General features: G+C 38.6%; 1 long non-coding RNA gene across 1 annotated transcript; it reads left to right on the top strand.

Moving 5' to 3' along the window:
- Positions 1-243: 243 nt before the first annotated feature.
- LOC141432106 (uncharacterized) lies at positions 244-6941 on the top strand. The gene is made up of 2 exons (XR_012451795.1): positions 244-577; positions 4038-6941. It is a non-coding gene; the product is annotated as an uncharacterized lncRNA (long non-coding RNA).
- The last annotated feature ends 4662 nt before the right edge of the window (positions 6942-11603 follow it).

Raw genomic sequence — 11603 nt, 5'->3', positions numbered from 1 at the left:
TTATAATGCGGTGCTTCGATCTAGGACAAGTGGTTTAAATTCAACTTACAAATTCTGAACAGATATTAGTTATTTACTCTTACGTAGACAGTAGCGCCACTAATTTAAATAAAGCATATTTATTCTCACAATAAAGATGCTAGGTGTAATCACTAAACTAATTAGTTAAAAAATAAGGTCTACAATCAACATACATTGCATGTGTATGTATGAATATCAAGTTTTACAGTGAGGCTCAAATAAATTCCTACATATCACGGCATTTTTACGGCCGCTAAATCTAGGCTCGGTGAATAAAAAGGTTTTCACAATCGAAGTAGTTTTCGTACCTTTTTTTATTATTATAACTGGCTAGATAAGTAAAATTTAAACGTCATTATAATACATTTTTGTCACAACGTCAAGTCAATGAGATTGATATTCAAAAGCAATTATGTTTGAATAATTATGGTTTGAACACAAATCAAGAAGTCAAAAAGTTGGCGGACGAGAGAAATGAGCAAGAGTGCAACTCTTAAACTATTTATGTATGTACGATTCGATGATGAAAAGAATACCTATGTAATTGGATACACGGGTATGTTTATTTTATCATTTTTGTCAGAAACATTAATATTTGTTACAAGAACACCAGAGGCAGGGCTGTAAGAATTTAATTCCTACTGGGTGGCCAAAGTATGGCTTATCGTGTGTACCAAACTTGTGGTCTGCAGCAACCTACTACGAAAACATGCCAAATTTCCCTAACTCTTAGTTGCGTCGTGAACATTTTCACTCCATAGAAGTAAGTCGCTTCCCACCGTCTGTCTGCATATGTACGAGTATGTACTGTATGTACTCTATTATGAAGTGATTCAAGATTTTTTATTTTATTTATAAGTGTGAGAAACGGCAGGGGTTATGGTTTTGGAGCGTATGTATGGTCATTTCTTTCGCACGCTATGCAACAAGGCCTTGATGCATCTTAGCAAACAACAAGACAAGAGCAGAGACAAGAAAATAAGTCTTTGTTAGGAGTGACACAGGTTGTTAATTTTATGCGTATGTTAGTCTGTCTGTGTATCTTTCGGTCGGCCCATCCGTCCGTCCGTCTGTCGATCCGTCCATCTGTCTGTCCGTCTTTCTGTCTGTCTGTGTTTCGAAGTGAACACTACATCATTATTGTCCAGTGATGACATATGGATCCGAGACGTGGTGCTTTACTTTAGGCCTTATAAATAGGCTCAGAGTTGCTCAGCGAGCTATGGAGAGAGCTATGCTTGGGGTTTCTCTACGGGACCGAATCAGAAATGAGGAGATACGTAGAAGAACAAGGGTCACCGACATAGCCAAGCGAATCAGCTCGTTGAAGTGGCAATGGGCGGGCTATATAGCACGGAGAGCGGATGGCCGTTGGGGCCGAAAAGTTCTCGAGTGGAGGCCGCGGATCGGCAAGCGCAGCGTAGGACGTCCACCAACAAGATGGACGGATGACCTGGTTAAAGCCGCAGGTTCGCGGTGGATGCAGGCTGCTGCCAGTTGAAGCAACTGGAGGTCTGTGGGTGAGGCCTATGTCCAACAGTGGACGTCCTACGGCTGAGATGATGATGATGATGATGGTGAATAAAGTTGTACCAACTGTACTTTAGTCGAAAATTTTACTAGACCTTTAAAAATTTATAGTATTATTTATTGATAATTAGAAGCAGAGTCTTGAGAATAGCTTCATGTATAGGGATAAAACAGACAAAGAGGCAAGCGAAAGATTGTCTTTGTTAGGAGTGACACAGGTTGTTAATTTTATGCGTATGTTAGTCTGTCTGTGTATCTTTCGGTCGGCCCATCCGTCCGTCCGTCTGTCGATCCGTCCATCTGTCTGTCCGTCTTTCTGTCTGTCTGTGTTTCGAAGTGAACACTACATCATTATTGTCCAGTGATGACATATGGATCCGAGACGTGGTGCTTTACTTTAGGCCTTATAAATAGGCTCAGAGTTGCTCAGCGAGCTATGGAGAGAGCTATGCTTGGGGTTTCTCTACGGGACCGAATCAGAAATGAGGAGATACGTAGAAGAACAAGGGTCACCGACATAGCCAAGCGAATCAGCTCGTTGAAGTGGCAATGGGCGGGCTATATAGCACGGAGAGCGGATGGCCGTTGGGGCCGAAAAGTTCTCGAGTGGAGGCCGCGGATCGGCAAGCGCAGCGTAGGACGTCCACCAACAAGATGGACGGATGACCTGGTTAAAGCCGCAGGTTCGCGGTGGATGCAGGCTGCTGCCAGTTGAAGCAACTGGAGGTCTGTGGGTGAGGCCTATGTCCAACAGTGGACGTCCTACGGCTGAGATGATGATGATGATGATGGTGAATAAAGTTGTACCAACTGTACTTTAGTCGAAAATTTTACTATGACCTTTAAAATTTATAAGTATTTTATTGATAATTAGAAGCAGAGTCTTGAGAAATAGCTCATGTTAGGAGATAAAGAGATCAGAAGAGGCATCGTTAGATTTGTCTCTGTTAGGAGTGACACAGGTTGTTAATTTTATGCGTATGTGAGTCTGTCTGTGTACCTTTCCGTCGGCTCATCCGTCCGTCCGTCTGTTGATCTGTCCATCTGTCTGTCCGTCTGTCTGTCTGTCTGTGTTTCGAAGTGAACATTACATCATTGTCCTATTTTTTAATTATTGTTTACCAACGCACACACCAAACCTTTTATCCTAAAAAGCTGAAATTTAAGATAAGGAAAAAATGGGATTTATTATGTAGGTACCTACATAAAATTCTACTGGTTCGTAACTATTATTTAGTTTTTAGGGTTCCGTACCTAAAAAGTGCCAACGGAACCCTATTTCTGAGACTCCGCTGTCTGTCTGTCTGTCTGTCCGTCCGTCTGTCACAGGGCTCTATCTCTTGAGTCGTAATAGTTAGACACTTTAAATTTTTACAGATTATGTATTACTGTGGCCGCTATAACAACAAATACTCAAACCAGAATAAAACAAATATTTAAGTTTTTTTTTTGCTAATGTCTAATGTTGTATAGATAATGGTACGGAACACTTCGTGCGCGAATCCGACTCGCACTTGGCCAGTTTATTTTTAATACCCAGGGTATTCAATGTTATATATTTAATTTTACAACTCTATCTCCATATCACTAATCTCTGTAAATTTTACATGCAGGCAGAAAGGAATAGCAAAAATCTAAATTCAATATCAGGATATTTTGAAAAAGATAAGTATTGTTCACAAACCGATCTTAATGACGATGATGATGATGATGATGGTCGTATGTCATCGCTGCCGAATTCTAACTTTATTCAATGAAAGACATGGAGAAACTTTGTCACAAAGACATAGTTCAGATAATTTGATATTACGCTGTCCGTCCGTCTATTTCTATAGGATTACTTAAAACTGAAGCAAACTGAAGTGGCAGTGGGCCGGCCATATCAGCCGAAGAACCGATAACTGCTAAGGTAAACGAGTAAAAGCCTAGCGTGGCGAGGGACGCCCTCAGACTAGGTGGAGCGATGATCTTCACTGGGTAGCTGACAGTAACTGGATGAGAGTGGCCGAGGGTCGTGCTCAGTGGCGTGCAATTGGAGACGCCTATGTCCAGTAGTGGGCTAAGATAGGCCGATGATGATGATGATGATGATGATGACTTAAAATAAGACAATAATCCCACTCATATTATAAATGCGAAAGTTTGTTAGTCTGTTTGTTTAATTCTTTATTACCTTTTCACGTCTAATTCGTTGAACCGATTAGGATGAAATTTGGGATACAGATAGTTTGAGTCCCGTAGAAAAACATAGGGTAGTTTTTTTTTAATCGCAATATTCCCGCGGAATAGCTTATAAACGAATTCTACGCTGACAGAGTTGCGTGCAACAGTATGTAGGTACATTAGGGGATTTACCTACTGATAGTCTGATTTACGTCCATATGCTGTAACTAAAAAGCATCGGTCACTTTATTCGTACACCTAGGTATCTTATAGTCTGTCTGCTAATACTATTTCTGTATTTATTAATACACAATTCCTTTCAGATTCAATGCTAACTAACTGCATATAATTTTGCCTGGAATCATTATATTGCTGAAGTAGCCTAGGTGCTGTCATGCAATATTCAAGGTGAAGAAAAGAAGAAACGTTGAATGTTGATATGCAAGAAATTAAGGAATATCTGACTGATTAACTATGTTTGATTTATTTATTAACGCTGTGTTATAAAGTTTGTTCTAAATAAATATGATGTACACAACGAAATAAAGTCTTCGTAGGCATCTTTCTTTTAGCGTTCCGTGGGTGGAAATTTTAGTGGAGCTTCTAAAAACAAGAATACCAACAGGTATGTAGTTTTTATTTTTTGACCATCAGTGGTGTAGCGGTATAGCAAGCGGTACGGATTACCGAGGACCTGGGTTCGATTCCCAGTGATGGTCTTATTTTTCTGTTTTTTCTGTGCATCTTTATTTCAGTTTGTATTTTCAATTTAGGTTTTACGGGATGACCGTAAAAGTAAAAATTTTGGAATTGAAATAAAAAATACAAAAAGATTCCAAAAAACCAATCTTAAGTTTTTATTTGTCGAATGAAACTACAGTAATATCAGATGATGAGATAATAGGGGTACATATATATAAAGTACTATAAAACCGTACAACTTTGACCTTTGAGATAACTTTGCCCAAGTTGTCATTTTTTAAAATATCTGAAATAAAACAAAATTGACTGATTTGTGACCACTTTGTGACATGCACATTTCTAAATCATTTTTGTATATTTTTTTCCCTGTTGTCACGAATAAATCTTTTCTTTTCCCTTTATATCGGAATATTTCTTTATTCCTGACGGGAGTTGCTTCTCCTTTTTAGGGTTCCGTACCCAAAGGGTGCCAACGGGACCCTATTGCTGAGATTCTGCTGTCTGTCTGTGTGTTTGTCTGTCTGTCTTCTACTGGTTCGTAACTATTATTTAGTTTTTATAGTTAGGCCAACGGGACCCTATTGCTGAGACTCTGCTGTCTGTCTGTCTGTCTGTCTGTCTGTCCATCCGTCTGTCACAGGGCTTTATCTCTTGAGCTGTAATAGCTACCCGTGTGATGGGTTAGAATTAGACCTCTCCATTTCTTCCGTGGATGTCGTAAGAGGCGACTGAGGACCGTAGGCCACAGGCTAGCAACCTGTCACTATTGTACCGTTTTCGTCAAACTTAAAACCTAAAATTGCTAAAAGTGGCTCCGAAGCTGTAACGTTTCGTGTGCTTTGCCTACCCCATTTAGGCATACATGTTTGTGTGTACTAGACACTTGAAATGTTGACAGATTATGTAGGTATTACTGTGGCCTCCATAACAACAAATACTAATAATAAAGTAAGTAAAATTAAAAAATAAATGGAGTTGTCATACAAGAAACGTGTTTTTTCCCAGCGTTTTTTGGTTACTAGGCGTTGCTAAAACTTATTAGTGAACTGTTTTAAAAACATTGTACGTACGGAACCCTTCGTATGTACGAGTCCAACTCGAACTTGACCTTTTTTTATCCTGCTAAGGCCTTTTTGTTACAGCTTATATTTAACTCCGCGGGCAAAATATATATCACTAGTAACGTGCTAGCACAAGTCTTTTCGCGATAGTTTTAATCTTCTTCTGCGTGAAACATAAACATTGTAGTAGAAAAATAGTAGAATTATTATATGTTCAATTTTTTTAACAAACGAGTTGGTGTTATGCTCTATGTCACAGGATGACTAAATATTGACTATCCATATCGATAATAATATCACTCATGTTTAGACTTTGCTCATGTCTAGCTTTAGAGACATTCTTGACTGAGCCGGCCGCGATAACTGTAGTAGGTAGTATGGCGTTCTTTTTCGAGTGTCATTGCTACTGAACTGTCAGGTTGCCCTTCAGAAGAAAAGGAAACTCGTGTAAAATGACAATCTCGCATACAGATACCCAGAATCAAGAACCAAAATCAGAAGAATTGTATAAGCTCATATATTGATATTTTTTTATTGTGAGCTTACTTTTTTTTAATTATGTGTAACTATTATTACAAATTATATATTTTTAAGCTTCTGGTACCTTGACTTTTGTATTTAGGACTATTGCATGGTAGGTGCACGCGGCTATTAGCTAGTTTTATAAGATCTCCGCTTACAAATTGTATCTTTCGCGTCACTGCTTTCATTATAGTGGCATCATAATAATGTTTGATTTTGAGTTTGCATTACATTATAGGCACTAAGTAAGTATAGAAGTTAGGTTGGTCAAAACTGTCTTATTGGCTGTACATTTATTTTCATCCAATCTAGTGTCCCAAATTTCAAATTTGTCAATTTTCAAAATCACTCAATATGCTTGACTGAAATGTTTTGAATGAAATCTGGGCCATATTGTCCGAAATAAAGGTCTTTACTTATTATTGTAATAGCTGGTTCAGATTTTCGATCACGAACCCATCTGGACCCGGTCATTTGAAAGGCATGGGACCACAGCCAACATATCTAATATAGATGAGATGAGCAGAATTTTGGAGGTCTATCCCTAATACACTATTAGGATGTGCTAGCGGACAGGCCTCTACAGTTGTCAGATCCGAACAGTAATTCACATGGAGTGGGCTATGGCGTTATAGGATGCCGCATACAGCATTACCGAGATATGGAGTGAGATAACGGATACCTACCATTCCAATTTTTCCAATATCATATAAATTGTACTTTTAGTAGACGATGACATGCCGTTCACTAAATGGGCCGCTCAAACTATTGACCCCCCGGAACAACGAGGTGTAGTATAATATAATGCTTCAAAAATGTGTTTTACATACTTTTATTCTGACCTAGAAAGACTTGTAATAGTATGTGATATTTTTGATTGGTTCGATTGTATCTATCTTGTCTTGAGTGGATAGAGATTAACGAAATAAATACTTGAATAATTGAGTGGTTTCGGTGTTACCAGGTTCCTTGACCCTTGATGCGTGGCTTTACTGGTATGTCCATGAGGCACATGTGCTGTATGACCAGTGATGTAAATAATGGAGTTGTTCTTTCAATAAATAATAAACTTTATTACATACATTATAATAATTATTTTTATTCTTGGACCACATTTAGATTAACAATGAAAATTGCTACGGGAATATTATATTACCTTATCATTACTATGGCGACGTGTCAAAAGAACGCTGCACATTGCTTCGGGACAGAGAACTTGTTAATTTGCGGAACCTCATATAAATTGATAACAATATTTTTTACTTTACTTCTTCGCTACGAACCGTGCCCCACAACTACGTCCATGTGAAATATCTATACAATAAATTTACATACACGCCCGCTCTCTTTCTCTTCCATGTAAAACAATATGTTATTATGTATGTATAGTATATGTCACACAAGCTAGACTAGCTGTCACAAATACCTACTATATAAATATAACTATTATTAGGGTTATTCGCGCTGTCATCGTTCATCCACCATTACCTCTCATATTTCGTTTTCTAGAATTTTTTTACCGTACAACGGCAAAAACTACTAGACACTGGCAAAATTGTCCTCCGATGGACAGAGCCATATTTTTTTAAAGAAACAACAACAACAACAACTATTATTAGGTATTGTGTGATATATATATTATTTCATGTAGGAGGAGGGAGGTGGAGGAGGGCGTGTACTGCATGTTATTATATTATGTAGGAACGTATCACATAGATCTAACTGTGCCGCACGGTTGACAGCAGAGAAACCTAGGGCAAAATTAAATACTGTAGGTTCTAGAAACTGACTAACAGTCAAGCTCAAAAAAAAATTTTTGCTTGGTACGGTTGGCTTGTTGATTGACTGGACAGCGGGCATATTTAACTTGTATCACAGTTTATATCTTTTTTTTGTTCTCAAAGTATTAGCTGAATCTAATGCCGACGTTGTTCACTAGCAGACCTGACGCCCTGATTCTGATAATTATTCTCAAACGCTGTCTAATGCGATATACTGCATTTTACTTACCCCAAAGAAAAGATTGTATGGTAGAACTGCAACTGTCACAGGCGGAACGGCAGTAATGGGCCTGGTAATTGCAGCCTGCTCGCGTGCTTGGACAGATGAGAGGAATAAAGCAACATAATAATTAAAAGAAACTGGAATTAATCAAAATACCACGCACAGGACTTATCACGCTAACACACACGAGTAATATTTACCTCGATGTTTCGGCAACATTACAGTGGCCGTGGTCACGAGTAGACTGAAGTGTGGGGTGTCTGTGTGGATTTACTGTACCAGCGGGAAAATTACAAATTAATTATACCCACTGCCCGGTCAACCAGACTAGTTAGCCGTAGATCCTACAGGCAAAGAGCGCTCAAAAAGTAGCAAAGTAAATACATTCCCTTTTTACTCTTAGTATTTGAGGACATGTATAGTTATTTTCACACCTCTCCTTCAGAAAAGTAACTTTTCCTCCCTGACGAGAGGGAGCAAAGTGGAACTTTTCTGTTCAAGGCTTTTCTAAGTATTTTATTGCAAATGCAATTTTTTGAAGTTGATAATTGTAAAGCCACGCCATTTTCTATGCTGGTTGTTCTTTAATAATATTTAGAATTTACTTTTTTCAAGTTTCTTAATGCTCGGTGTGAAAAGTTGTATGAGCGACTCGGGAGCAAAATTATTTTCATCTTGTGCGTTAACACTTGAATCCCTCATTACGCTCAGGATTCTACTTTAGAATCCTTCGCTACATTCTGGATTCAATGTACGCCCTCGCCGTAAATACACCATTTTGCTCCCTTGTGACACAATAGTTATTTGTGTCACAAGGGAGCAAAATGGTATAGAAAATGACGTGGCTTTCCAATTATCAACTTAAAAAAATTGAATTTGCAATAAATCACTTAGAAAAGCCTTGAACAGAAAAATTGTACTTTGCTCCCTCTCGGTAGGGAGGAAAAGTTACTTTTCTGAAGGAGAGGTGTGAAAAAAACTATTTGAGCATTTTTAAATAAAGTTTGTACATTTGATTTGCGACTCCTATTTGTGATAAAAAATTGCAGGTATGTAGAGTGAACGATACTGAGTCGTAATAACATAGTCTCTCAAAATGTCCCAATTGGTTTGTATGGAAATTTCCTTTTTTGTTACCAAAACTATGGATTTGCGGTAACAAAAAAGGAACTTTCCATACAAATTAATTGGGACATTTCGGGAGACTATGTTATTTAAACTCAGTGAACGATTCACTCTATCTACCTGTAAAATTTCCCAAATCGGAGTCGAAAAAATCAAATGTACAAACTTTTTTAGAAATGCTCATTTTAGCACTGTAGCTTGCTGTGACAAAGTACCAAACTGTTCAGCTACCTATGAGCTTGACTGCTTCGAATTGGGTTTGATGCAACATCTGTCTCCGATGATGACGTGTCAGCTAAACTGAACGTGCCCGTAGTCTGCAAGTACGACGGATTATTTGCGGTAGTTCTAGTTCCTTCACAAGACCTTGAAGAAAGAACTGCGTTATTTTTCCGCCTTTGTACCTTTGCAAGAACTGAAGATGCTACTGCGAAAGGAACAAAGGCAAAAAAATAAACGCAGTTTTTCCTTCAAGTCTTGTAAAGGAACTAATGCAAAAAAACGCAAGTTCCATCGCACGAACATCCAAAGGAAACACTGCCAATAATCCAGTACACACGACTACAAGCCTGCTGGATCGGAAAAAAATCCTAGCAGATAATACTTACAATAGGTAGTTATATGATACGAATCGACAACTGTTTTCGACTCGAAGGTAACAAAGGGAGTGTAGATGATTTTGGAACTGCTCGTAGTCTTCTGCTGATTGTGCCAAATCATCGGTTATGATATCCTAACAAAATCAATTTATAGAGATAAGTAGGTACAAAATTAGCACGGGATAATTTTTACCGCAATTTGATCGGCGCAAGTTATCGGCGAGTGGGTGAACTTTTGCTGTTATGTAAGTATTTCGTAAGTATTTATTTATACCTATAAAGGCAAAACATGGCCTAAAAATGCATGAGATTTGGCAAACGTATTCCTTGAGGATCGCAGAGGTGCAAGAAGTTTTTTTTTTAATTCGAATACCTACACTACAGAGTAGATTTTTTTCTTCAACGGGAGCGAAGCCGCGGGATTAAGCTAGTAATTATATATACGAACTGAGAAATCCAGATGCAGAAGCCTAGATAAACTCTTCGTCAACTCTTTTCATGGTTAGCAACTTATTAATAATTTATATTAGCAGTTTATGATTACTAATTCTCTACCAAAAGTCTTACCACAGAAATTGAGTGATGATGATGATGATAATTAGGATAGTAAACTCTGTATGGATTTTATTACCTCTTTTGATAGAAAGAGCTTACACGAAGCACTGTTCATAAAATATTAGGTATGTCTAAAGGCACTGTTACACATGCTCGTTACTGGACTGAAGCAAACGCGTTCACACTTGCTTATTACCTTTCCCCCTTCCACCCCGTCTCGAGCTTGCCACTAATAAGCATGCTCGATAGTAGCATGTCCTGTTCACACATGCTACTAGCTAGCATTTGTTCAATAGTAGCATGCTTTCTTGCTACTAAAGAGCATGTGTAACAGTGTCTTAAGGGACTTTGGCTTTACGGATGCCCTTGATAAACTTGATTGCCTGTGCATTCCTGTGCGTGTCGTACAAGATGACTAAGAGCCCTGGTGGCAGCGCTCTCTATTGCCAACTACGAATTCCAAACTCCAGCTCTGCGGCGTGGAAGGTAAGGACAAACCACCGCACTATTTTCCCAAGAAACTCGTCCTGTAGATTTGCTACCGATTTTCAACCGACGACCATGACCACTTTAGCAAGAGTAGTAACTACGAAAAGTAACTATAAATATAACCTGAATAGCAAGACCATCAACCAAGACAAGAAACCGTGGTCAGAATCTCGGTAATTTCTCAATTTATCGTACACATATTATGACCACTTGAAAGGCGTTTGGCTCGTATTATAATATGCGAACAGTTATCCAAGACCCTGCTTCTAATTATCAATAAAATACTTATAGATTTTATAGGTCGTAGTAAAATTTTCGAGTAAAGTACAGTTAGTACAAAATTTCGTGACTCGATAAAAAGTGAATATTACTCGAAGGAGTACCCCGATCGGGTAGCTAAGTGTCGCAATAGACTTTCGCTAGCTGGCGCTGTCTATTTGAGTGTGTGCGTGAGCTCCTAGTGTCCGTATACGGCCGCAATTGACGTTCAAAGTAAAGCACCTCGTTTGCGGCTTTGGCGGAATATTTCATTTCGAGTGTGGGGTCAAAAAATCGGTTACGCTTAGATACTCCCGCCACTAGTTTTTGGTGAAATAATTCTTCATAATTTACGAAAAAACCTGAAAAAAGGAACTATTGATAACAGCGCCATCTAACGGGACATTGCTCATGAGCTAACCAGGAGCAAACCCCTTAATGTGAACAAGGAGAGAGGTAAGGCGAAATAGTAACGTTATCATAATAACAGGGGTTTTCCGGCAGTAACCAGTGCTATTGCGACGCACAACAAAAGGGTCCGAACAGATATAAACGGAGTCTTTATAGAACGAAA

This window comes from Choristoneura fumiferana, chromosome 10 (genome assembly GCF_025370935.1).
Source record: "Choristoneura fumiferana chromosome 10, NRCan_CFum_1, whole genome shotgun sequence".
Taxonomy (NCBI): Eukaryota; Metazoa; Arthropoda; class Insecta; order Lepidoptera; family Tortricidae; genus Choristoneura; species Choristoneura fumiferana.
This window is presented reverse-complemented; position numbering and strand designations above follow the sequence as displayed.